The sequence below is a fragment of the Leptinotarsa decemlineata genome, unplaced genomic scaffold (genome assembly GCF_025532065.1).
Source record: "Leptinotarsa decemlineata unplaced genomic scaffold, Ldec_3_MD MMD2_tig00078422_RagTag_RagTag, whole genome shotgun sequence".
In the NCBI taxonomy this organism is placed as follows: domain Eukaryota; kingdom Metazoa; phylum Arthropoda; class Insecta; order Coleoptera; family Chrysomelidae; genus Leptinotarsa; species Leptinotarsa decemlineata.
The window spans coordinates 18,927,018-18,952,723 of record NW_027412747.1 but is presented as its reverse complement, the minus strand read 5'-3'; positions in this window follow the sequence as shown (position 1 = coordinate 18,952,723).

The following is a 25,706-nucleotide window of genomic DNA, read 5'->3' as shown; positions in this document are numbered from 1 at the left end:
TTTCTGGCTTTATCTCTTCACATTGTCTTGTAATCCATGGTGTATAGTTTGGTAAAAATTCTTGTGACATATATGGTGCATGATTATTGAAGAACGTGTGGAAAAAAAAAAGATTTTTTCATCAATGTTTTCTGAAAGATACAAAGGATCCTAGCAGATTGATTCTAACTCATTTGTAAAATGAACATAGTTGAAATTTTTAAAATTTCGGAAAGCTCGCGTAACAGGGTTGTGTTTTACAATGATTTCAGTAGCATAACAATAAACTAGAAACTGATCTGAAACATGATTTAAGTCCATTGTGCGACAATCAGACCATTTGAAATTAACGTGAACGATAATGTAGTCCAACAGAGAACATGATGGTTGTGTTACTCTTGTTGGCGAATTTATAATTTGTTTCAATTCGTATCTAAGATGTCTGTGAGATGGATATGATTTCTATCTGTAATGTCTAACACGTTAATATTGAAGTCTCCCATGGAAATTATATTGTCAGAATGCGGCGCAACTATGGTTAGGCTCTCTTCAAGGTCATTTATGAAGTCAGAAATATTCGTGTTTGGAGGCCTATATATAACACCAATAATATAAACAGATGAGTTGTATTTAATTTCGACCCACAATTGTTCCATATTATCATGTATTTCGCCAATTAAGATTTTAAAACGAAATGATTTCTTAAGAAAAAATCCCACCCCTCCACCTCTAGTATCTCTAGCTGCATGAATAAATTTGTGAGAAGGTATTTGAAACATTAATTTCTTGTCTTTTTACATCTGATTTCATTTTATGATTTGAAATCTGTTTTTCCTTTAATCAGCTGCCGCCCCCATACGAACGACAACTCTCAGAAGTTGAGAAACTTGTGCGAGCTAAGGACTAACGAGGTCTTACCTTTTAACGTGTGATTCCTAACACGGCGCAACTTTTGATACTCTGATTATTTTATAGATCTGTAGAAGGTAACGAACCCAAATGAAAAACTATTCCAAATATAACTTGTCTTTCTCCAATAAAATATTCAAACAAAATTAGTTTTCCTGATATTTCAATTATCTTCACATCATATAGAATATATCATCGGAAAATATATTAACTACCCCCAGTCCCACCCACATTAATACTTCTTTCAACGCGATATGATAAACATCATCGGGCGCCTTTTTTGAAGTTCTTTGTCGCAAGTTACTATTCAACTGTCTTCCTAGCGGCGTCCTCAAGGGGCATAGCGGGTAGGAATATCTCAGTGACTTTGTGGATGGATTGCAATGCCACTTGCTTGAGATGACTGTGTTGCTTTCTTTGATGTACAGGCACGTTTGCATTCTTGAAATTATTTCACTCTCAGACAATATCGAAAGAACTATAACCATCCTAAAGATATGATGATCGTATAATGATGAACAATAATAGTGATTGGGTATTTTGAAAACTTTCATCAAAATGTAGAACCAATTTCAGCGTTCGGAAATCGAGGACATCCACAGTGAACCAATAACTCATACAAAAACACAACAAAAGCTTAAATAGCTAACATTACATTGACATTGTATCAATGGAATTCGGCAATCCTAAACGACATATAAACAAAAACTGTCGGCTGCTTTTCGGCGGTTCCTTTCCTTACCCGGCTTCTTTGTACGATCGACAATGGCGACCGATATGACAAAACACCGCAAAGGTGGTTGTGACTTGGAAAAACATTAGCCGATCGACACCTAAAGAACACAAATAGAGATTTGTGAAGCGTAAAGTGGAATATATAAATGGTTTCGTGTCAACTTCTTTGTTTGTGCGGTTCCTATGAGGAACGGAAACTGTCTTTTGGGTCGTCGGTTTCTGACTTTGAGAATTGCTGGCTTATACCGATTTCTATTGACGCTTTTGAGGTGTATGATATCGTCAAAGTACTTTGACGAGAAGAAGTTGCAATCACCGAACTTTATCTGAGCAAATACTTTGAGTTATAGTCCTCTTTGCGTTTTCTCCATTATCATATTCTACGAAAGCATTTTTTCAAAGGTCTGGTAAAAACGTTCGTTTACTTCTCTCACATATTGAATAACCTATAATACTGTGCACATATTTAATCAGGTAGATCATTATTTCCTCGAATATAAGTTATACTCTTTCCTTATTTATTCATTTTCAACTCCGTTAAGCAGGTGGAAGCAAATATATAGTCTATAGTAACTTGATACAATTTTTAAGGAATGATTCAACTTTGAACCTGCTCAAGCATGAAGTTCCCAAATAAGTACAAAAATAGCCCAGGTTTACCAATCACGCTATACAGGATAATTCTAGGGCAACACCCATTTCGGCCCCAGGGAAGCTGGCGCCGAAGGAATATCTGGCGATGACCAGGAAAAATCTACGCTTAACAGTAGGATTTCTGACTAGCCACTGTCAACTAAGGAAACACCTCAATATTATGGGGCTAGTGGACAGGATATGTGAAGAGGAAGACTAAATTGTCAGGCATGTTCTTTGCGAATGTCCGGAGTTATCGTCAATAAGAGAGTGTGTGTTCGGCGAGATGTCACCCAGAGACCTTTCCACCTTCCTGGAAAGGACAAGATGGACGATGACCTAGGAGGACAACTCCTCGGAGGATTTACAATGGGTCACATCTGGCCTAAGTACTGCTCACTATCCTTTCTCTACAGATAAAGATACAGTCCATCTTGGCACGGACTTGACAATTACCTGGTTCATCAAAGTTATGAGTGTTTGGCGAAGTTTCTGCTACCTAAAGAAATGGATCATAGAATTTCCATTATATTGTGTTTAAAAAATGGAATCAAAAATACTCAAAATATAAGCCATAACATTTTTTGTATCATTTTGGTGATCATTTTTGTGTAAGTCTCTTCAGCTTCCTGAAAAGAACATTCCCTGCAAATAGTCATCGATGGATATCTCTCGCTGATGTTCTCCAGGGATCCATATTGTCTCCAACCCCTCTTTTCATTGTATATCGTACAATTGTATCGTATATTGTATATCGACTTATTGGAAAAAAAACAAGAATCCACTATATTGCTTTGCTGACGGCAGCACACTTGTCTGTCATTCCATTTGGATTCCAGGATATCGGCTACGGAGGCACATCTTCACCGGCAGTAGGAAGTTGCATATCTTAAAGAGGATCTAGCAGTGATTTCGAATTGGCGTGAGAGTAACCAGGTTCAATTCAATGCCACAAAAACCAATGCCACAAAAACCCAGGCATCGGTTTTCTCCAAGAAGATAAAGCTCTCCGAACCGGATAAAATAATAACAGGTCGGACAATTCTGCTTTCTGCTTCGATGAGTTTGTTGGGGGGAAAATTGATACCAATACGTTTTGGCACAATCATGCCGCTGGAATGGCAAAGGCTCCTTCTTAAAAGCTTGGATCACTGTTCTGAACCAGAAAATTGTACACACCTCAGCAACTTTTGATGCTTTATAAAGCTCAGATCAGACCGTCTTTAGAGTATTGTTCTCATGTATGGAGCTCTGCTCCCAAACATACCCTGAAATTGCTGGATTCTATCCAGAAAAGTGCCATCCACCTGATTGGAGACGCCAATATCACGTTCCATCTTGATAGCCTGGATGAAAGGTTGGAGATTTGTCATTCTTCCATAAATACTTTCACGGAAAGTGTTTATGGAAGAAAGTGTGACTTGGCACATTTGATTCCACCAAGAGCGGTACATATCAGAAATACACGACAAACTGTGGCTGCTCATCGTTCTGAGGGTCAACTCTGTACACCTCAAACTTCACTGTTCAAGAATTCTTTCATTTGGAGAACTGCGTTTATGTGGAATAAACTTCCTGAGAATGTTTTCCATAATGGATATAATCTTCATCGATTCAAATTCAGTTCGAATCGTTTCTTCCGCACAAGCACCACTCTGATAGCGCCTCAAGGATTTTTTGTAGTGCTTGTGTTTTGTCCTTAAAGAAAGGAAATACGGTGAATGTATTCTAGTCAGAAAGATATAAATGACAACGCTAGTCCTGGACTCCCCAGCACATCAACAACCGATGAAATTGTTGAGAAAGTGGAGAAAATTGTTATGGAGAATCGTCTTATCACTGAGTTGCTGAGGATATCGGCATATGAGTTGACATTTTTTTCGAAAATTTTGGGTATAAAGCGTGTGACAGCGAAGTTCGTTTCAATTTTGACCCAACAAAAACCATCCCATGAGCATCGTTCAGAATTGTTCAATGACGTCAACGGCGATCCAGACTTGCTTGAAAGGGCCATAACTGGTGACTAGTAATGGACCGTACGACAACATGGTCGAACGTTCAATAAGGAGAACCAAGTATCTTGAAATTATGCGCCGCTTGCGAAAAACAATTCGAAGAAAACGTCTGGTATATCGGGGATACGATTCATTGCTTCTGCATCACGAAAATGCACTTGCTCACTAGTCATTTCTAGTTCATAATTTTCATGTCCTAAAATACTGCGACTTTTCAGTTTCCAAGATTGGAGAGAATCATGAAAGGACGTCGTTTTGCAATGATTGAAGTACTGAAAAGCGAATCGCTGAGGAAACTCAAGGACATATCAAAAAGTGCATATCAAAACTTCTTCGAGGACTGGAGAAAACTCTGGCACAAGTGTAGTGTATCTGAATAGTGACTACTTTGAAGGAAACAAAATAGAAATTCATAGTTTAATAAATATTATTTTGTATATTTATATCTATATTGTTTTCAGGAACGTTCCTACTTCCATAATCAACTTTGACATTGCATAAATTGTTTTAGGTTTTGGAGGTTGAGAATACCCAATATGCAATAACTTTATTTCAAAATTAGTTATTCATGAACGTTGTTTAGAATATTGGTTCAAATAATTCAATACTTCATTCAACCAAAACTTTAGTTGTCAAAAACGTATTCCTGGATTCCAATCACATATAATTCCAATAAGTTCTTATTTGAGTCAACGAGTCAAGAATTCACTTGATTAGTGAAAATTAGGTTATGGTTGTCAGAATTATCCTTTTTTAGGTATACAGTATACACTACATTATTGAATCCACAATGCATTTCTTTAATGAGGGTCAACTCAAAAAATTGAAATTTGAGATAATGAAATTAATGCATGAATACTTTATTTTGAAGTGAAATTGACAGATGAAACTTTCAAGATGTCGGCTGGGCGCTATCAGAGAAAAAAAAATCAATGGAAAGAGGGGTCCTGTAACACATCATTTTGAAACTCCTGACGGATACTTCACAATCCAGGAATATGAAGTCAATATCTTCACCTACTATAAAATGGCTGAACATTCAATAATTTCCTGAAGACAAACACATTAATATCAATATTTCTAGAAATATTCCTTTTTATCTGCCATATGGCAATTCCAACAACCGGATAAGTTTTGTTAAAATACTTTTTGTTTATAAAAACGACAATGTCAGTTCGACAATGAACATCATTGTTCAATTTAAATATTCCCATTTAGTTTTCGGTTTCATTAGTAGATGTCAACAATCTCTAAAATGGTGCATTGGAAAAAAAAATTAAGAAGTTTTCACAACTACTGGTAGTGTACCTACATAACAAAAAGCCCCCAGGTCATCCGTCCATTCCGGAAGAACAACAAGTGCAAATAATTGGTGATACCTGTTTAAAAATCTGTTTTTCCGTTAACCAGCTGTCGCACTCCTACGAACGACAACCCTCAGAAGTCTAAACTTGTGCAAGCTAAGGATTAACGAGGTCTTACCTTTTAACGTGTGATTCCTAACACGGGTTAGACGATAGCAAGTGAAGATCGATCGTTCAGACTAGGGCTTGAACCACCGACCAACACGGCAGTCAATTCGAGTGAGTGAACAAAGCATCCACGCCAAACCGCTTGGCTACTACCTGAACAGTCTACTTATTCCGTCGCGAATGTTTGTGAGGTGTCCCCTTCTACTGTGTGGAGACTTTTGAAGATGAACAGATGTCAACCATACAAAATTGAAATGGTACACCACTTAACTGAAGATGGCCCTGATCAAAGAACAGAATTCTGCGAAATCATGACGGAAACCATTGCAAGGCATCCTACCAATATCCAGAAAAAATTAACGTTTTGGCAAGAATTTTGGGAAACCATATTGTAGGATCTCTATTGATTGATCAAAATTCAACAGAGGAACTGTATTTGAATATGCTGAAAACTATTGTTGACCCTCTCATCACTGAAATCATCGAAACGATGTAATCATGACCCTCTCATCACTGAAATCATGAATTCGATATATGGATATTGTATTCCAACAAGATGGAGCACCACCACATTACTCCAAACAAGTAAGACACTATTTGGATACTACTTTTCACCGTCATTGGATTGGTCGTCAAAGTGCTACAGAATGGCCAGCCCGCTCGCCAGATTTGACAGCTTTGAACATTTTTTTATGTGTCTATTTGGAGCAAAAGGTGAACGCTGAACCTGCTTCAATATTGAATATACGGCAGAAAATAATAAATATTTGTAGAGATATTAACGTTACTCTATTCAAAAATATTCGACGTGAAATATCATATGTCAAATAATTCAAGGCATCCATTTCGAGCAGCATCTTCTGAACTGACCTCAAGCTTATTACCTCATATTACGTAGTTGAATGTCAATATATTCATGCAAGTATTGAAAGTTCCGCCATTTTGTAGTAGTTGTAGATATTGACATCATATTCTAGGTTTGTGAGGCATTTCTCAGAAGCTTCAAAAAGATGTATCACAAGACCCATCTTTCTATTTAGTTTTTTTTTTTCCAGACGGCGCCCAGTCGCCATCTGTCAATTTCACTTCAAAATAAGGTATTCATGCATTCATTTCATTATCTCAAATTTCAAATTTTTAGTTAACCCGTTCAAAAAATAAAAGGGGGAGGATGACATTAAAGGAAAGCACTATATAAGTATCTAGTTAATCAAATGATAATGTTTCCATGTGCTGTGCCAGCTAATTTGTGTTCCCGAACATTTATTGTGTCGGTGTCTGCCACATTCATCTCCTTGGAGAGAACATATTTACAGTTTGAATTGGAAGGGTTATATTTTTAGGAGTGAATAATTTTTGGAAAAGAAAGTTTTGGCTTTCTACTACTCCGTCTTGATATAAAAAATGTGGGAATCTTCCAAAGTATATTGTGTAGGAATCCTGTGAACGATGTCTGATTTAATTCCATAACGAATGTTTGGAATATTTTTTTCATCACAAAAAACGCTTCAACCAAATTGGTTATTAGCGTTACAGTTCAAGTTACATCGTTAATTATAATTTACTTGTTATCTGAATAGAGCTCAGAAAAGACAGTAGTTGAACAGAATGTTTGGAATAAAAAATGAGTGGAGGAAATTGATTTTTATATATTTCAGTGTTCATATAAATTTTTTTGTTTCGAATGAATTTTTCTTTCGTGTAATTCAATGTTTATATGAAAGTAGCTGATTCAGAAGATTTTTTCTTCCAGTTTGTGTCTGGCAGTTACTTCTGCGCATGATCTACACATCCTTGTATAGATTGATTGTTTTCTTCCATTCTATTGAAGATTCCCGATTTTTTTGTATAAAGATGAAGTAGGTAGGAGATAGCCAAAACTTTCTTTCCCAAAAATATTTACAGTTATTCCATTCGTTTCTCTAGGTCTTTGCTAAGTTATCATATTATAAAGTGGCAGTTGATGCAGAAACGACCATAAATGTCATATCCAAACCTCCAACATTTACCAAAAAACTATGCCAACCGTTTGAATAAAAATACTTTCACAAAGTATTTCAAATTTTTCGTTCGAGTTGTCTCTCTGGAAACTGATCCTTTTAGAAACGTCTGGTATGCTCAACCACCGACATAGCTGCAAACTATTTGAACTTTCTGAAACTCGTGAAAGGTGGCATTACATGAGAGCAAAGAAAACTGCAGGCAGTTATGAAGATTAACATCAGAATACACAACGGTAGAAACGTAAACAGAACCGAGTATAAGCCGTATAAATTTAAAGCAGAAGTATTTCACAGATATCTAAAATATGGGTGGCTTTGAAGAATTTTTCTGTCATCTCTATGATAAATAAGAAATCTCTTTTATCTCATGTACCGAGCAAAAGAAGACATTTTTAATATACTGAATACACGGGAGGCCTTTCTGAAAAAGGATCTCTTTTTGATATCGGGAACTACGCCAAGTTCATCATATATATCAGATGTAAAGGATATGTGTATGTGAGTTTCTTGAGGTTGAGCATTGACAAACATACGAGCTTTATGAAAAAGGGGGTGGAAGGCATTCAAATAGAGGGAATTATATGATGAGGTATCTGGTTTACTAGTGAGTTCTATATCGAGGAAAAGCAAATAGTATAGATTTTTTTTTAATGGCCAAATGGTTAGTTTCACAAAATATTAACAAAATTTTATCGACTTGAGGAGGTGTACTAAAACTCGAATATGCCCAACTTATGGAATTCCAATGAATTGATGGATGTAGCCGTTAATACGTGGTAGGAGATTATAATGAAAAGAGAAATGTTTTTTAACACTTTTAATTGTTACTAACATTACTGCAGTCTCGTCCTATATGGACATTCTCGAACTTATACAATAAACCAACAAGGATTCATTACATTCGCCAATATATACCATTCAGGTACATGATTGAGTACCTGAATTTACAGTTCACAATGCACATGTGCCAATTTAAAAACCGGAAAGTAAATTAAATCGATTTGATCCTTTAACAGGTTGCACCCGCAATTTTTATGCTTGTAAATTTCCAAGTATTCTGAATAATTGAGTTTGTAACCCTTCCTTGCATAGTGCAGAATTTCCGTATCGTTTAGATTCGGAAACTTGTGGTTGCATGCCAAGGAATGATTTGAAAACGTCGAATAATTTTTTTCTAGTCTGAAGGACCTTTCATGTTCAGCATACCGTTTTCGGAAATTTCGTTAGTCCAGTCATTATAGTAAGTTCACCTCGGAATTCGAGATACCCAGCTGTAAGTCTATTAATACTTGTATATTGACACCCTAAAAGTTGTCTCAAAACCTACATATGCCAGGACTCTTGTGCTTTTCCGTTATCGCTCAATTTTTCGTCAATCTCAGTTAAGATCGGTTCAGGTTTCTCAGTAATTTTGTTGAGGTCCTCATGTAAACTTTCTAAAAGATATCGAAGGAATTTGTGGGCATCTTGATGGGCAGATTTCATGTATCGAAGGGCAAATCTTTGAATCTGATTTTTGAAGTAGACTGTGTTAATTACTCTATCAGATGAATCTTCTGACCATAGTTTATTGATAACTTCTGCGAACGATTTGATTAAAACACCTTTCATACTAGAAATACTAGTATTGATATCTACCATGTATGCATCCTTTATTAGGTATTCTAGCAACCATCCCGTGTTTGATAAACATTGGATTATACTGTTCATGAAACAGGTGTTTCCAAGATTTTTTAAACCATTGAACCCAAGAGTTTTGATTGAAGAATGTATCACCGATCTATTATTGCAACTACGTTTGCCACTACTATCTTCTTCTGAGTAAACACGGATAGGATGATTCACCCCTTCATTGGACTGGTAGGACAAGGAATTCGAAGCAAAACTGCTCAAAACTGAATAAGATATTAGTTCGTTTGAGGGCTCAGCTAGAGGACCAAACTCAGCCTCATTTAGAGTTCCCACTTCCTTTTCTGTCAAAGCTTGACGGTTTTGCTGCGAGTCTTCCACCAAACTGCACAACTCCAGTTCTTGCACTGTCTGTACATGCCGATATATTTTGTTCATGGGAAACATTGACAATTCACTTAGGGTTTTTGATTGAGGAATTGTACCTAAACATGAAGCTGCATTTCCTCCTCGAATCAGAATGCTAATTTTTTGAACCAAGAAAGAGGTAGCTCTTGGGTAATTCGTTTCTTTGGATATCCTAATGCCGATTTCACGAATGAACTCCAATGCTTGGGGGCCTAACTCAGCATGGCACTTGCACCATTGTATATCTTATGTAATTGTATTCAAATGGTAAGTGAAGTGTATGTGTAGTACCCATATACACAATATATACAAATCATAAGTAAATATTTATTTCAGTATGAAGTTGGAAATTTTTCCGGGTGATTATGTAGGTACCTTCCTTTTCGTCTCTTTTTTGAATACTTTGAAGGATGTTACATCTTTTATATTTTTAGATGGGACGTTGAATATTTTTGGACCATGAAAGAGAAAACAATTCTGGGTGATCGTTTCATTAAAGAATTGAATTTTTATATCCTGGTTCATTTTCGATCGAGTAACTTTTGAATGTTTCTGCACGAAATCCGCTCGTTTATGGAACATTCTTATTAGGCAATAATAAATGTATATTGAATAAATATTCAACATGTTGGTTCCTTGATATAACTTTCTTGTTGAAAAGAGTATATTTTTTTAAAGATAAATTTTAATAAAATGTTTTTAGCGGTTTGTAATGAGCTATTATCATTTTTGAAAGTTGCACCCCAAGCAGGAATATAATATTTTAGGAATAGAATTAAAGTTTCATATTTTTGTGCCAGATAAGCCAAAGTTACAAACTCTGGTATAGTTATGCATTCCTTCATACTCATCATATCCAATATCGAGAACAAATCATAAACGTTTTCGCATCTAGACTTCGATTTCGAATGGGATAATTGTGCTCTTTCTACAGCTACTGTATTGAAAATTTCGTAAAGCAAATTTTCAAACTCACTATCGCTACTGCTTTTCATAGTTTATTGTGACAAGTGCCAACAAAAACCATTCAAACTTTCAAAAATCAAAATGTCGAATAAGTTCATGTCAATTAGCTGATCAACTGCATCAATCAAAGCCATACCTATAAACATTTTTATATTTACAAGAACCACAACGATGTGAATCTCCTTGGTTTGGTTCGAGAAGTACGTACTTTTCGGACTACGCCAGAAAATGTTACTTACTCCAAGAAGAAGCGACCGAAAAGTGGGTAATTCATATATCTTCTACAACTGGAATTGAAAATTTGTATTCCTTTGGACCTTATATCTATCGGTCTATATCTATAGGTCTTTCAATTTGAGAAATATGTTTCTACTATGATGTACTCTTGCCATTTTCCTGTTCTAGTAAGAAAATAGTAATATTGGTGGAAAGGACTAGCTCTCGAGTTGCGGAGGAAAAAAAATTCAATCAGAAGTATTGAAAAGGGGTCTCCTAATCAACCGGTCTCATTTGGACAGCATCTACAGTGAATAACAGACATATTGTACTCCCTTTCCAACATTCAGCTCAATTACACTTACACAAGAGGCACCCCAATGGAATAAAGAAATGAAACAATGAATAAGGTTCGCCTGGTTGTTTTGATATGATCAAAAAACGCTATCATAGATTCGGAGATTCAAAATATTCCTTGATAGGAATATTCATCAATCTGATCAGTAACAAAGTAGAGGAGCTTACCACATGGTTCAATGCATTAAATCTCACAACTTCTGTTATCCTATCTCTAAGAACAGCCAGCGAACCTTTTTTTCACTATTCTGATATGCGATCCGGGATTCTGGGAATCTGTATCAGCCGTTATCTAAGATATAGGTTCTACATGTTTTGATAGTCTAACCAGCTGTTTGATGATGGTCTCCACTTTCTGGATCTGACTTTTATTTTTCAAAAATAACTTCAACTCCAAGCTTTGTTCCATTTCAACCCAAATTACCACGCCTTAATTATTTTCTAATTATCCTGAAGTTATTTTTTCAATTCGCTCGAATTTGATTCAATTTGCTTCAATTTACCTTGCATAACTCCAGCATAAAAAAAAACTATTGTAAAAATCCTGAAGACTCAATTAATAGTAAAAATCAGTCAATACTGAATATGACTCTACGTAATTTTGTACCTTCAAAGTTGAAAAATGTCTTGCTTGGTGATCATTGAAATTCCTAATTGAATTACCTCTTAGTGCTCTTCTCGTGAAGCCACGCATATACCTTTTCAAAATTTCATCCTTCACACATAGAATCGGGTTCAGTTCAGAATCCAGGCAATGTTATCACCTGTTCCATCAGACCCTACCAACGTATACACAGAGGGTGTATACGGATTTTCAATATAACATCCTCGCAAACGAACCGTAACCGAATATAGAAAGAAAAATACTTGATTTATGGAATTTAAATAGTTGTCAAAATTTTGGATATGATTTACGGAGTACTGCTGCAGATTGCTCAGAATCAACATAGATCTATGAAAATAGTAATTGGAAATTTGAATAATTGGTATGTAACAATCTACACGTTCGCATTGACAGATAAGTCTGTTCACGTTCAGATTGCCTCGCAAACAGTATAATAGAAAAATGAAAAAATGAAAAGTAATACTACACACTTCAATGAATGGAAGAAATATATTGAAGAAGAAAGTAATGCAAATAATGAAACAACAACAGAAAATACGCTCCGGGACGACTTGATTGATTTCAGTGGCGCATTTGCTTTTTCAGCTGCAAGGAAACCCGGAAAAAACCTGTAGCACCACATCATCTGAAGATCTTGCTCTGCCAATGTCCTCTCTATCATAAAACAAAAGGAAGGATGTCTCCAGATGCTCCAGTAAATTCAAGTCATCGCTAGAATACTTAGTGACACGACTATCATCCTCCTATCGTCCTCCTATCGTCAAACCAGTCCGTTTGGTCTTTAGCCAATGCGTAATAATGACCAGATTAAACGCCAGAACCTCAGTGAAACATGACTGCATGAAGATGATAATAGTGATCTGCTAGATTGAAGTATTCATCTATTTCGAACCTTCGTAAGAGTTCGGTGCTTCCGTCAGAGGTTGAGTCATGTTTGAAGAGCATCAGTGTTATTATTAGACTGCCTGGTGCCTCAGCTATACAGTTAGTTTGGCGCATGTTTGGCAATACAGTCGATCAACATCTATTAAAAGTTCCATTTACAGATGATTTAACAATAAGCTTTGCACGGACTTGTTATTAGTCAAATTAGGAAACGTTAGTTGAAGTACCAGAAATTCACATACGTTTTTGCTAACTATTCAACATTCTACAAAGTAAACAAGTGAGGATTTTTTCACCAAAAGATCTACACACACAAGACGAGATAGACTGTAAGGAATAATTCAATCCAGAGCCGTCAGGAGTATTGATTCTGCTATTTTTTTGGTCACGAACTGTATTCAACAAGAACCCCAAGAATTTCAAGCAATCCTTTTGTTGTCCTAACAAGTATCTAATGGACTTCAAAGACTCCAGTAAATCGGTTGGTGGGAAAGATGATAAGTTCTCACGAATAAAATATATTGGAGGACTTAAGGATAAACTCCTAATTATAATGTTGTATATATTTCGCTCAACTGAAATCGGGACTATTATTTCAAACTGTCAAATATAATTTGTGATTGACCTCATTCATGAAATACTATGAGAACATAGTAAAATTAAACACTGTACAATACATGTTCTTTAGTTGTTATCACAGTACTCGTTTATATTCCAACTGGTAGTGTAATAAGTCACCTACCGGACTAATAACGTGAAATGTTATTCATTGCCATACGGAACAACTGGTATTTCTTACATTCACTGAAATGATTTATAAGTATTAAATAACAAAACTTACCCTGGAAAATGAAAAAATAGAAAAAAAGAACAATTGTTTTCTTGCCGACGTTTCGTATTTAATTAACGTTGGCAAGAAAACAATTGTTTTCTCTTAAGAAAACATTGATCCTATTACCCAACCAACCTTTTTTCAGAAAAATTATTGGATCACTAAACTAGTTAACAGAAAAAAAAAGCTTGAAGAGATGAAGATATAAAAATTGTTAATAGACAAACTAGCCGGCTGCTGCTAAAAGGTACCTTCGTTATATCTGGCATTTTCTAATTATCGAAACTCAAGCTTCGCGTATCTCGCTTCTTTATTGAAACGAATATATTTCCTATCATTTAATGAATATTTTCCCAGATTCCATGAACTTGAACGTATTTCCAACCACATCCCAAAATTTTATCCCAATGTTCGTGACATCCGTCACACTTAATCTACACTGACACCGAGAATGACGTCAATTAATCGATCTAATTAAATTTGGATATCACTGAAGCAGGGTCGGATCATCAAAGCTATCTCGATGGACCATCTCATTGGAGTAGGTATCTACCATCTCATTAAGCATTGTCGAAATCAACCAGTGGCATCTTGTCTACAAAAACGATTTTTCTTCTGGTTATCTGACAGCTTGTCATTAACAGAGTTTTTTTCAAAGGCTCACAGAAAGGTCAGACAAAAAACAATCGATTATGTATTTATGATGCTGTAGGAAAAGTATTTTGGTGGAAAATTCAAAAATAAAAATCAGTGCTGAAAACATATAACATGTTGAAAAGTTTATTATATTGACTGCCACCTGAGAGTTAGGTTACATTTCAATTCACCAGTTATCACTTTGTTCATGTTTTTAACGATAAATTTGTGAAATTCCTATATTGTAAACAAATAACTCTACAGGTAAGGAATATGATTCATTAGAGTGATGATATTCATCAGATGAATAACTGGTATTTTGTTGATCAACATGCTTGTTTGATTTTAGGTAAAACAATACCGACCAAATTGTTATTTTTATCTGTTTCAATATACAGGGTGAAACATAAGTACGTTAAAATATTCAAGTGACGTATTCCTGAGACAATTTGAAAAAAAAGTTTATATGAACTTGTGTCCGAAAATGCTTTGTTTCGGAGATACGGGGTGTTGAAATTGAATTTTTTTGTTGGCTTTTTGGAAATCACTCTTGCAAAAAATAAGTTATTTGCACGAAATTCAGTACCCAGGTATTTTTGATTTGGGAAATCATAAATCCGTATTAATTTTCATGTAACAACCTAATTTCCACACCTTTTCGAAGTAAAAAAATACACTGCCTCAACAACGCTGGAAGTGATCGTTTTCGAGATATTTACAATTTTCTATATCGATTCATATTACTTTATAGCCAAATTTGATTTCGATAATGTTTGTCACTCTCCGCTTGCAAATTAAGTTAATTGAATCGAGTAGGCTATGAAAGTTTGTTTATAAAAATAGAAGTTCGCTGTCACACTTTTAACTATTAATTGACACATTCACAGTTCGGAGTTTATGAAGTGGTATTTTGGTACTATACCCGAATTTACGAATGCTGAAATGGCTGATATGGTTCTTGCATACGGCTTGTCTGACGTCAAGCGAGGCCAGACGCATCTATCAGGAAAGGTATCCCAACGCCTGACTCCTTGTGCAGCGACATTTGCGAATCTTTTCCGGCGACTTTCCGAATCTGGAAGCTTTGAAACAAATTCTGCAGTAGGACGGCCACGGACTACAAGAACTGTAGAATTGGAGGAGGCGGTTGTTGAGGAAATTAGTGAACAACCAAAGACAAGTACAAGAAAAATTAGTCAAACTTCAAATGTGAGTCACATGACAGTTCACAGAATTTTGAAGAAACAGCAATTATATCCTTATCATATTCAGGATGTCCAGGCACTTATGCTACGTGATTTCCAAGCACGTATCGAATTTGCTTAATGGCTTCAAAGAAAAGTTGAACAACATCCTCAAATTTTATCGAAAATCCTCTTCACAGATGAGGCAAATTTTTCAAGAAACGGTATTATGAACTTACATAACAACCCCATCTGATCAGAAAATAACCCACATGCGATAACGCAAACTCATTTCCAAGACAGATTTTCTTTCAATGTATGGGTAGGCATGATTGGGGATTATTTAATTGGGCCCAATTTTCTCCCGTTACGTTTGAATGGAGATGATTACCTAGATTTTTTGGAACACAAGCTTCCCCATCTTATTGAAAATGTTCCCGTTGGTCTCCGAAATCACTCTTGGTTTATGCACGATGGAGCTCCTGCTCATTTAAGTGTGATAGCAAGAAATTTTCTAGACGTGGTATATCCTCAACGATGGATAGGAAGAGGAGGCACTGAGCATTGGCCCCCGAGGTCACCGGACCTCAATCCCGTCGATTTTTTCTTTCGAGGACACCTAAAATCACTAGTTTATTCCAGTCCCATTGGAAACGAGGAAATGTGTAGGGATCGCCTCATAGCTTTCTGCGAAACGATAAGAAACACTACGGACATTTTTCAACGGGTGAGGAATTCTTTGATGGGAAGAGCAGAAGCTTCTTTAACTGTTGGGGGTCGTCACTTTGAACAGTTGTTGTAATAGTTGTTTCGTTCATTTTTATGTTTATTTCCCTAAGAAATAACACAGTAATTCTCCGTGTTTTTTTACAAACTCTGAAATGTAGCACTTTCTAATTGAATAATTAAACCTGACAATTTTTTTAAATTTGGATTGAATAAGAAGTTCGATAATGCTCAGTTTAGAAGAAATCTGTACGGGTATACTGCGTATAAAGTTTTATGAAAATAACTAAAATTTCAAAATACTTATGACAAAAACCTACCATGTTTTGAAAAATTTCAACAATCTGTATTTCGAAAACAAATCATTCTTCGTTAGAAAAAAGTTGTTTATTTTGACGAGATCCACCACATACTTAGTTTTTGTAATGTTCTCAGCAACTTCATTTAGCGCCCTAGGAGCTAAGTATTATGCATCGGTATAGAAAATTGTAATTATCTCGAAAACGATCACCTCCAGCGTTGTTGACGAGGTATACCTTTTTACTTGGAAAAGGTGTGAGAATTAGGTTTTTTCATGAAAAGTAATAAAAGTTCACTATCAAAAAATTTAGGGCAATTTGAAATAAATAATGACAGCGTACGCAGCGCCCTCTATATGTTACATGAAAATTAATACAAAATTATGATTTCTCACGTCACAAAAACCCTGGGTACTGAATTTCGTGCAAATAACTTATTTTTTGCAAGAGTTATTTTCAAAAAGCGAACAAAAAAAAAATTTCAACACCCCGTATCTCCGAAACGAAGCATTTTCGGACACAAGTTCATGAAGACTGTTTTTCTTGAAATTTTCTCAGGAATACTTCACTTGAATATTTTAACGTATTTATGTTAAACCCTGTATACTCGCAGATTTCAGTCGACTTCAGCTATTTCATCGATGAAAAGAACTTCCTAAGGATTGTAGTTTACCTTTTTAAAATTGTTTGGTATAAAACATTGTCCAGTAGTTGAATCCTAGGTAGTTGTTATACTATATAGTATGCATTTTTGACATAATAACGTTTTGTTGACTATTTTCAGGAACTGCTCGATTCTGCTTAGAGTAGGCTGTTAAAAAAGATCACGTTCTGAGTTCATTTCATCAAATAACTACCATACCTGCAGGTTTTTATGCCAGACGTTTCATTCACGACTGCGGTAAACAATACCAAAAGCGATGAAGCAACAGAAGAAGTGCTCTAATTGTACTGACAGCAAATAGTACCGAATGCAATGTATACTAGCGGCAGAACTTGGTGTAAGGCGGAGCCCGGAGGTAGGGAATATCATTTGAATTGTTATATACGAAAGCGTTTGCAGTAAAATTCATACGATGGTGCACATTTTATTCAGATGGGCTTTATATACAAGAGACACATGTTCAGATCAGCTCCAGAAAAAAAACAGTAATAAAGCTATAAAAAAGCTGCTTAAGCTACAACTTTTTCATCGCCCCTATGTATTGAATCAAATTATTGTCATTTTCAAACTTTTCACAAGTAAATCTTGTGTTTTTTTATTTTGATGTGTAGTTCCTAAAATTTTTCTGAATTATTTTCTATTGTTTTTCAGTACCATATCGTAAACCGCAATTCTTTACCTAATATTATGTCAGAACTAATGACATCCGATTTATTCAACAGCATCACAGACCACAAAATATCTTTTAACCTGAGTTGGTACAGTTAACACAAAGACACATCTGTTCTCTGAAATAGATCCATTTCAATGCCAACTATTAGCATTAGTTTCTTTCCTTTTGTAAACGTCTCTACGAGTGGTAGACATTATAATGGCAATCTTGTCACTTCTTGCCACCGAAGAAATAATGTTGAATCTATAGAAAGTCACCTCTGTTGACAGCTTAATTTATGGCTTGCATTATATACTAAATGACTGAATTTAAACGTTACGGTTGTGACAATTCTATGGCAGAGTGATAATCATGCCAATTTTTTATTGTTTTCATTTTATGGTATTCGGTTGTTTCAATAGTTTTGTCATTTGTTTTTATAGCACCATATCTCAATAGATATTAAATCTACTGTGTCGTCATATATATACTGATCAATAGAGAATTTTGTACTTTATACATCGATGTTGTTCATTTTTCCCAAATTATAATCTTGCCTCTTTTCAACTCATTACAATATGATGTTACAGATTTTAAACAGATTTTAAACAGATTTTTGGACAATTTTTTTCTACGAATTGAAATTGAACCGAAGCGCTGTCGAAACAGCCTGAAAAATTAACCAGGCATTCGGCAATAATAGTGTAAATAAACGCACTGTTCGATGATAGTTTGCGGAATTTCGTACCGAAAATTTTAGCCCCGTACAAATCAGGATATTAAAATTAAAAATTCTCCATGCGATATAGCCATTTCAGTAGATAATAAAAAATAAAAACTAGTACATATAAGGTAAATTGAAATCCATCATAAGAAGTGATATAAAATTAATGTTAAAAAATTATTGAAAATAGTCTCAATTATAGAGTGGTGCTTACGATCAGGCTAATATTTACAGTATTTCAGCGACAATGGTTATTAACGGTTGAACGCAAAATATAATATTTTGTATGTGATGAAATGACCAATAAAATAGTACAGAATGATAAGAACAATAACTTGAATAAAGTAATTATATTACATGGAAGGTTCTGAAAATAGCCGCTATTTTATTGAAATTAGATTTTCTTGTGTGTTTTTTTTTTCTGTGGGGGAGAGTTTATAGAGGGGCAATTTTGTTTTTTTTATTTATTTGGATCAACTAGCTTATGGAAAAATTATCTTTTGCAGAGCAATATCCACGTTTTAACTTTTTTCTTGAAACTTTTATTAATATGAGTGTCTTCGATTACATTTCTGCATTTCTCTAATAGCCTGGAACATTGAAGGAAGGTTGGAGATTTTTCTCTCTTCTATAGATACTTTCACGGGAAGTGTTCAAGTGACTTGGCACATTTGATTCTACGAAGAGCGGTACATATCAGAAATATGCGACGGACCGTGGTTGCTCATTGTTTGGAGGTTTTTTTTTGTACTTTGGGAGCTGTCTGACTTGTCCATTTAGTCCAAGTCTTCAGAAAACACCTCTTGGGCTCATTGCGTTCATTCTCCCATCTTCTCATGAAACCCATTCCATGAGTCTCGTTCCCTTTACTAGTTTGTACAGGTTCTGTGTTGGATGTTCGTCGTATTCTTCTGGGCGTAGTTTTGTACGTCCATATATAGCCTGCCTCCTGTGATTCAGTGCCTCACATTCGCATAAGATGTGTAGAGCTGTTTCTATCCCTTCGTTGCAGAATCTGCAGCTGAGGTCTCCGTTGTACAGCTCCATTTTATTCAAGTGTCCTCTAAGCAGACAATGGTCGGTTAGTAACCCTGTAATTATTCTGAGCCGACCCCTACTATATTGAAGTAATTCTTCAGTTCTTTTCTCGGACGGTTCCCTAATGAAGGTTCTACTGTGTTTGTTACCAGGTACTTTTGTCCAGTACTCTGTGTGCTTCTTATTGGTCCATATCCTAATCTGGTTTCGAACCAATGAATTTGGTACCCCAAGAGCTGGTTCAGGACCTGTATATGAAGTTGATGATCCGCGTCTAGCGCATTCATCAGCTTTATCATTGCCTGTGATTCCTAAATGCCCTGGCACCCAGTACAAAGTCAATTTGTTCCTGTTTGCAAGTTCATTCAGTTCTTCATGGCATTCCCAGACTAGTTTTGATGTCACCTTCGTGTTTGTCGGAGCCCCTAGAGCGCTCTTACTTTCTGTGAAAATATTGATCCGCTCATTTCTTTGAGGTCTCAATTTAATAAGTCTTGCACACTGCAAGATAGCATACACTTCCGCCTGAAAGACGGATGTGTATAGTCCTAGCGGATAGCTGTAGTTCAGATCTCTATCCGCTCGGTATATTCCAGCTCCCGTTCCGTGTTTGGTCTTCGATCCATCTGTATGCCAGGTGTTTTTTCCAAACATGTTTTCGGGATGACTAATGGTCTTCCACTCTTCACGGCTCATGATTTTGGCCGTAAAGTTTGTGTTAAAGTTGTACTTCGGTGTCATGTGGTCCATGCACATATTCAATATGTGCTCCTCCACTTGTTCCGAAATGTCCGTTCGCCCCATTATTTTGTAGTTCTGTGAGTTTTCCAGTCTGAATTGGCCCATCCTGGCCTCCCCCGCTTTGAGGTTCAGATCAGTTCACCTCGAATTTCACTGTTTAAGAACTCTTTCATCTGGAGAACTGCGTTTATGCGGAATAAACTGAGAACGTTTTTCCAAATGAATTTAACCTCCAGCGATTCAAATCCAACATGAATCGCTACTTCCGCACAGGCACCACTCTGAGAGTGCCTTGAGAATTTTCCTGAAATACTTGTGTTTTGTCTTTACAAAAAAAATGACCAGGGTTCTGAGGAAACCCTGGCCATTCAACTACCATCTTTTCAAGCACTTCGATAACTTTCTCACCGGTAGAATCTCCGCCAATTAGTACCAGAAAAAACAGCCTTCGTTGACTTCATCGAATCCCAAGCACACAATTTTCATGCTGACTTTCAATCGATTTGTGTTACATTAGCAAAGGTGAAATGATTCAAATGGCGCTTATTCCGATTGAATTATCGAAGTTTTCATTGATTTATCACAAAAATATCATATCATATCATAAATACGGACAAAATTTTCGAAACAGCCCACCAATAGATTCCATAATCGTTTTCTACCATTAAAATTTTGCAGAAACCGACATTTCGAAAATGTATGAATTTTCGGAACATCGGAACATTATAACTACTGGAGAAACATAGGTATTTGGATAGGAGTATATACACGGTGGACCAATTCAAACGTACCGCGAAGCAAAACTGCCAGGGAGAGAACTTTTCGCAAAAATCCGAAAAACCACCAAGTTTGATTATATAAGAAATCAGTTTTGAGCTGAAAACCACTGCAAATACCCAATCCACCTTCATTGGAGTATCATAATTTTGTTTTAGAAAATGAGAAATGCCAGCAATATGTTCTCAAAATGATAAAGTTATATCGATTTTTAATGAAAACCTTCCGTAGTTATCCAAATTTTGAAGATGAATTAATTACGAAAAATTCGCTGCAAGAGGTTCACATAGGCGTAATCTGTCTTGATATTGAATTGGGAAAAAGATGAAGATGACTGAAATTCGCGATTCGATGTAGAAAGATGTTGGAAATCATGAACTCTTTAAAGCAATATCAGAACAAATTGCAGTGGATATTGCAGTTAGTACAATAATTGACTTACTGGAAAATTGTTCACTGCGATGGAAGTTAGTCATACTAATGTCTGGGAAATATTGAAGAAGATCCATTTACCTTCTATAAGTATGGAATAGCGTCAAATTTCTGCTTCCTTGGAAAATTCGCTAGTGAAATTCAACATTTCTTCTTGAAGTTGAAAATTACGACTTCTCACTTCAAATTTCGAGTATATTCTGGAAATATTAGAGTTAACACTCAAAATTTTGAATTCAGTCGTGAATTCTAGACAAAAACCGAAATTTCAAGGATACTATCAGCATATGGAGTTATAGTCAAAATTTTTATATTGAAGTCAAAATTTCGTTATCAAAGTCGAAATTTAAAAATCAAAATCGTAATTCTGAAGTCGAAGTCGAAATTGAAATCAAAATCCCAAAATCAAAGTAATGATTCCAAATTTGAGATCTTCGAAAAAAATACTCATTTCAGTACACTTTTTGAATATGTACCTCAATTTTCAATTTTTCCGAAACTATTAGTTCAGGTAAACAAGTTGAAAGTCAGAAGTGTATCTTTTTGACTGTATCCTTCTACATTACAGATCCACCTCATATTTTTTTCAATTGGGAAAGGGGTCAATACTTCGATTGAAAGTTATTTCTATTCTCTATCTTACGTTGTTTTCGTCTTGCATTTTTACGAATACGCTCTTGAGAAATAAGGACGGAAGTTGTTCAGCAATAAAACTTTATTCCTCTCTTCATTTTCATATTTGAGTTCTTCAACAATTTTCGCATGTTCTGTTCGGTAACCAAAAATGAACAGAACAAAAAACAGTCTGAAAACAAAGCAAGTGACGAGACTCGGGGGTCGAGTAGATTGCGACCCCGTCGTCGAGTCATGTAACTTCAGTGTTAATTAGTTCTTGAAGATGGCTTCAAAGCAGAAGCCGAAACGTCGAACAGAAGGAAACTACAGACGCGGTTCAACCCGGACTACCGATTATCAATCCAAAATTGAGACTTCAATCTCAAAGTTTCGAAGTTGACCCGAACATTTCGAATTTGTTATCGAAATTTTGATTTTGTTATCGAAATTTTGATTTAAATTTCCAAACGATGAGTTGAATATCGAATATTCGAGTATAATCTCGAAATTCAGACTTCAAAATCGAAGTTGAAATTTTGAGATTGAACTTATAGTATTCTTCATTACCTTTCATATAAAATTGCAGCAAGGAAATGAAGACTATTATTATCATTACTATAATTTGTATAGTATTGAATCATACATGTAGCGTAAGCTATTTTTCCTCGACAATTGTACTTCACGGTTTAAATCCGAAAGATCTTGAGATTTCACCAGCTCAATGGCGAAGTGAAAAAAATAACAAATGGTTGGTCAGCGCTGCTGCAAAGCCATATACAGCTCCCAGTAGTTCTTCATGAATAAATCGCACACGGGGGTTCCAAACCAAAGATTCTCCATTGGAGATCAGTCACCGTGCCAAATGAGATCTCACGCGTGGACTGGCGCTTACTGTCCTCCGTAGCAGTGTTGCCAGATATATAGACAAAAAAATCTATATTTCAAGTGCTGAAATTTTATTCGTCAAGCAAATGATACAAATCATGAAATTATGAAACAAAAACAAAAATTAATAGGAGCTTCGGGGCGACTTCATTGATTCCAGTGGCGCATTTGCTTTTTCAACTGCAGGAAAACCCGGAAAAACTTGCAGCACCACATCATGTAAAGATCGTGATCTGTCATTGTCCTCTCTTTCATAGAATAAAATGTAGGGTTTCTCCAGAGGCTCCATAAAATTCAAGATATTGCCAGATTATTTAGTGACACGACTATCATCAAACTTGAACCAGTCCGTTTCGAAGTTGACTAATGGGTAATAGGTAATGACCAGATATCTTTTTGAGGTACCTACGTTTTTATTTTTCCGTTACTTACTTTTTCAAGTATGATTTTGAAGAGTAACGTGAACAATATTGCCCAAGAATCTAATTGTACATAAACACTTGAATTACGGTATATTATTTTTCATTTGGTGAGAATGATAACCCTGTATATGTATCATTAACTTCTCTTCCTCTAACTAACGATACTGATGTGAATGATATTCAACATCCATAAACTGTTCAAAGAATCTGAACTTTTCCAGAAGTCCTCTTAATTTCCTAATCAGACCATTTATTTGTTGATCCCACCAAAAATGTTGGTCTGTGATAAATCCTAAATACTTCTGATTCAACTTTTGAGATATTAGTATTCAGATCAATGATGAGGATCCTCAGTTTTGACAATTGATCTATTTGAGTAGACGAAGACGTATAGTGTGTTTTACTGACTTCCTTTTTCAGTTTATGTACAAGAATCTCTTTGACTTCGATTTTCAATTGTACAAAATGGATTGATTCATGAAATATAGCATTGTTCTCAGTGAAATTACTGTCGATACAAATACTGAATGAAACACGTCCTGGAACCGATTCTCAAGGAACACCGAATGAAACATTTAATTTTTTTTTTCACCCCAATAATTTCCAAATGAATCATGTACCCCACTTTTAATTCTATATACGAACACATCTTTCACATGAGAAACAGTTTTTTACACCTTAGGTACATAGTGCTAGTATTCTGGCATATTGAAGTAACTAATATACAATTCATGCAAATTCAACGATGAGTCGCTCCCCCCAGACGTATCATTGCAGAAAATTTCTCAAATTATAGTTCTAGATCTAGCATTGTCGATAGTTCAGGACCTAACATTATCGATAGAAGGTACCTCACTGGAAGCTAAAACGTTTTTACAAAATATGATAAGCAACCTTTTTCACATTTCCAACAGAACAAATGACAGTGTAATGCTTATAATTTGAAAGGTATAACAATGTTAGATGCATTTTTTTAAATTTTGATTCCCAAATGCGGTCTAATACGGTGTAACATTTTTATTAGTAAAAAACAAACAACTATCGATGGTTCGTGAATGCGAAACACAGTCAGTAATTTTTATATAACACAGTATAACAGTGATTTTCATATAATACAGGTAACTTGTTCTTGTGCACATTGCAAATTGCACAAATCAATTCAATGCAGACTGCAACAGACGGTTGGTTGACACGGGAAGGCACAGCATTCTGAAAATGACCTCTGAATTCATGCCTCCAACTGTCAACTACAAACTGCCTCATAAAGTACTGTTCCTGAGTAAAGAGGACTGGATCCTCCGGGAGAAGAAAATGTTAAGAGCAGACAGTTGTTGGTTCACAGATGGATCAAATGCACCTTCCGGTACTAATGCAGGTGTTTTCAGTCGCAGACCCAGGACATATATATCAACCTGCCTAGGAACCTATGCGACTGTGTTTCAAGCGCAAATTTACTCTATTGAATTGTGTGAGGAGAGATTGGAAGAATCCAACCTCATACAGAAGTCAATAAAAATATTCTTGGACAGTCAAGCGGCGTTGAAGCTCTTGGCTTCTACCGAGCAACGTCTGAATTGGTAGCAAATTGCCAAAAGCGACTCTCCTCGATAGGAAGACTCAACACATTATCTCTTGTCTGGATTCCTGGCCATACTGGCCTGGAAAGCAATGAGGCTGCTGACCCCCTTGCAAAGGAGGGTGCTGCAAGCAGCTTCATCGGACCAGAACCTGTCATTGGCATATCTTTAGGATTTGGCAAACAAACATTGAACACCTGGATGGCAGAAAGATTTATGGACTTCTGGCAGAATCTTCCAGGATTGGCTCTCTCCAAGGCGTTTATCCACCCTTGATACTGAACAGTTGTGGGACTACAGTGGGGATGAACTACGATGTCGAACAGGCCTTCCTACAGGTCACTGTCATTTGAGTCATCATATGCAGAGACTCGGACTGTCGGAAGAGAGTGTGTGTCGCCTCTATTTGGAAAATGATGAAACAGCAGAGCGCATTCTTTATGCCTGCCCCATTGGGGACCGAATCAGATTTTTAGAGTTTGGCAGAGCCGTACTCTTACTATCTGACCTGAAAGAACACCCACCATACAAACTAATCGGGTTCGTTAAGAAGTTGGGTTCATTTGGTCGAGTGTGAATATGTGTGAGCAACAATAAACCCTTGCGGGTTGCGGTGGAGGATCGAATAGAGCCACTCATTTTGGACCTCACCTAACTTGTTCTTCCATTA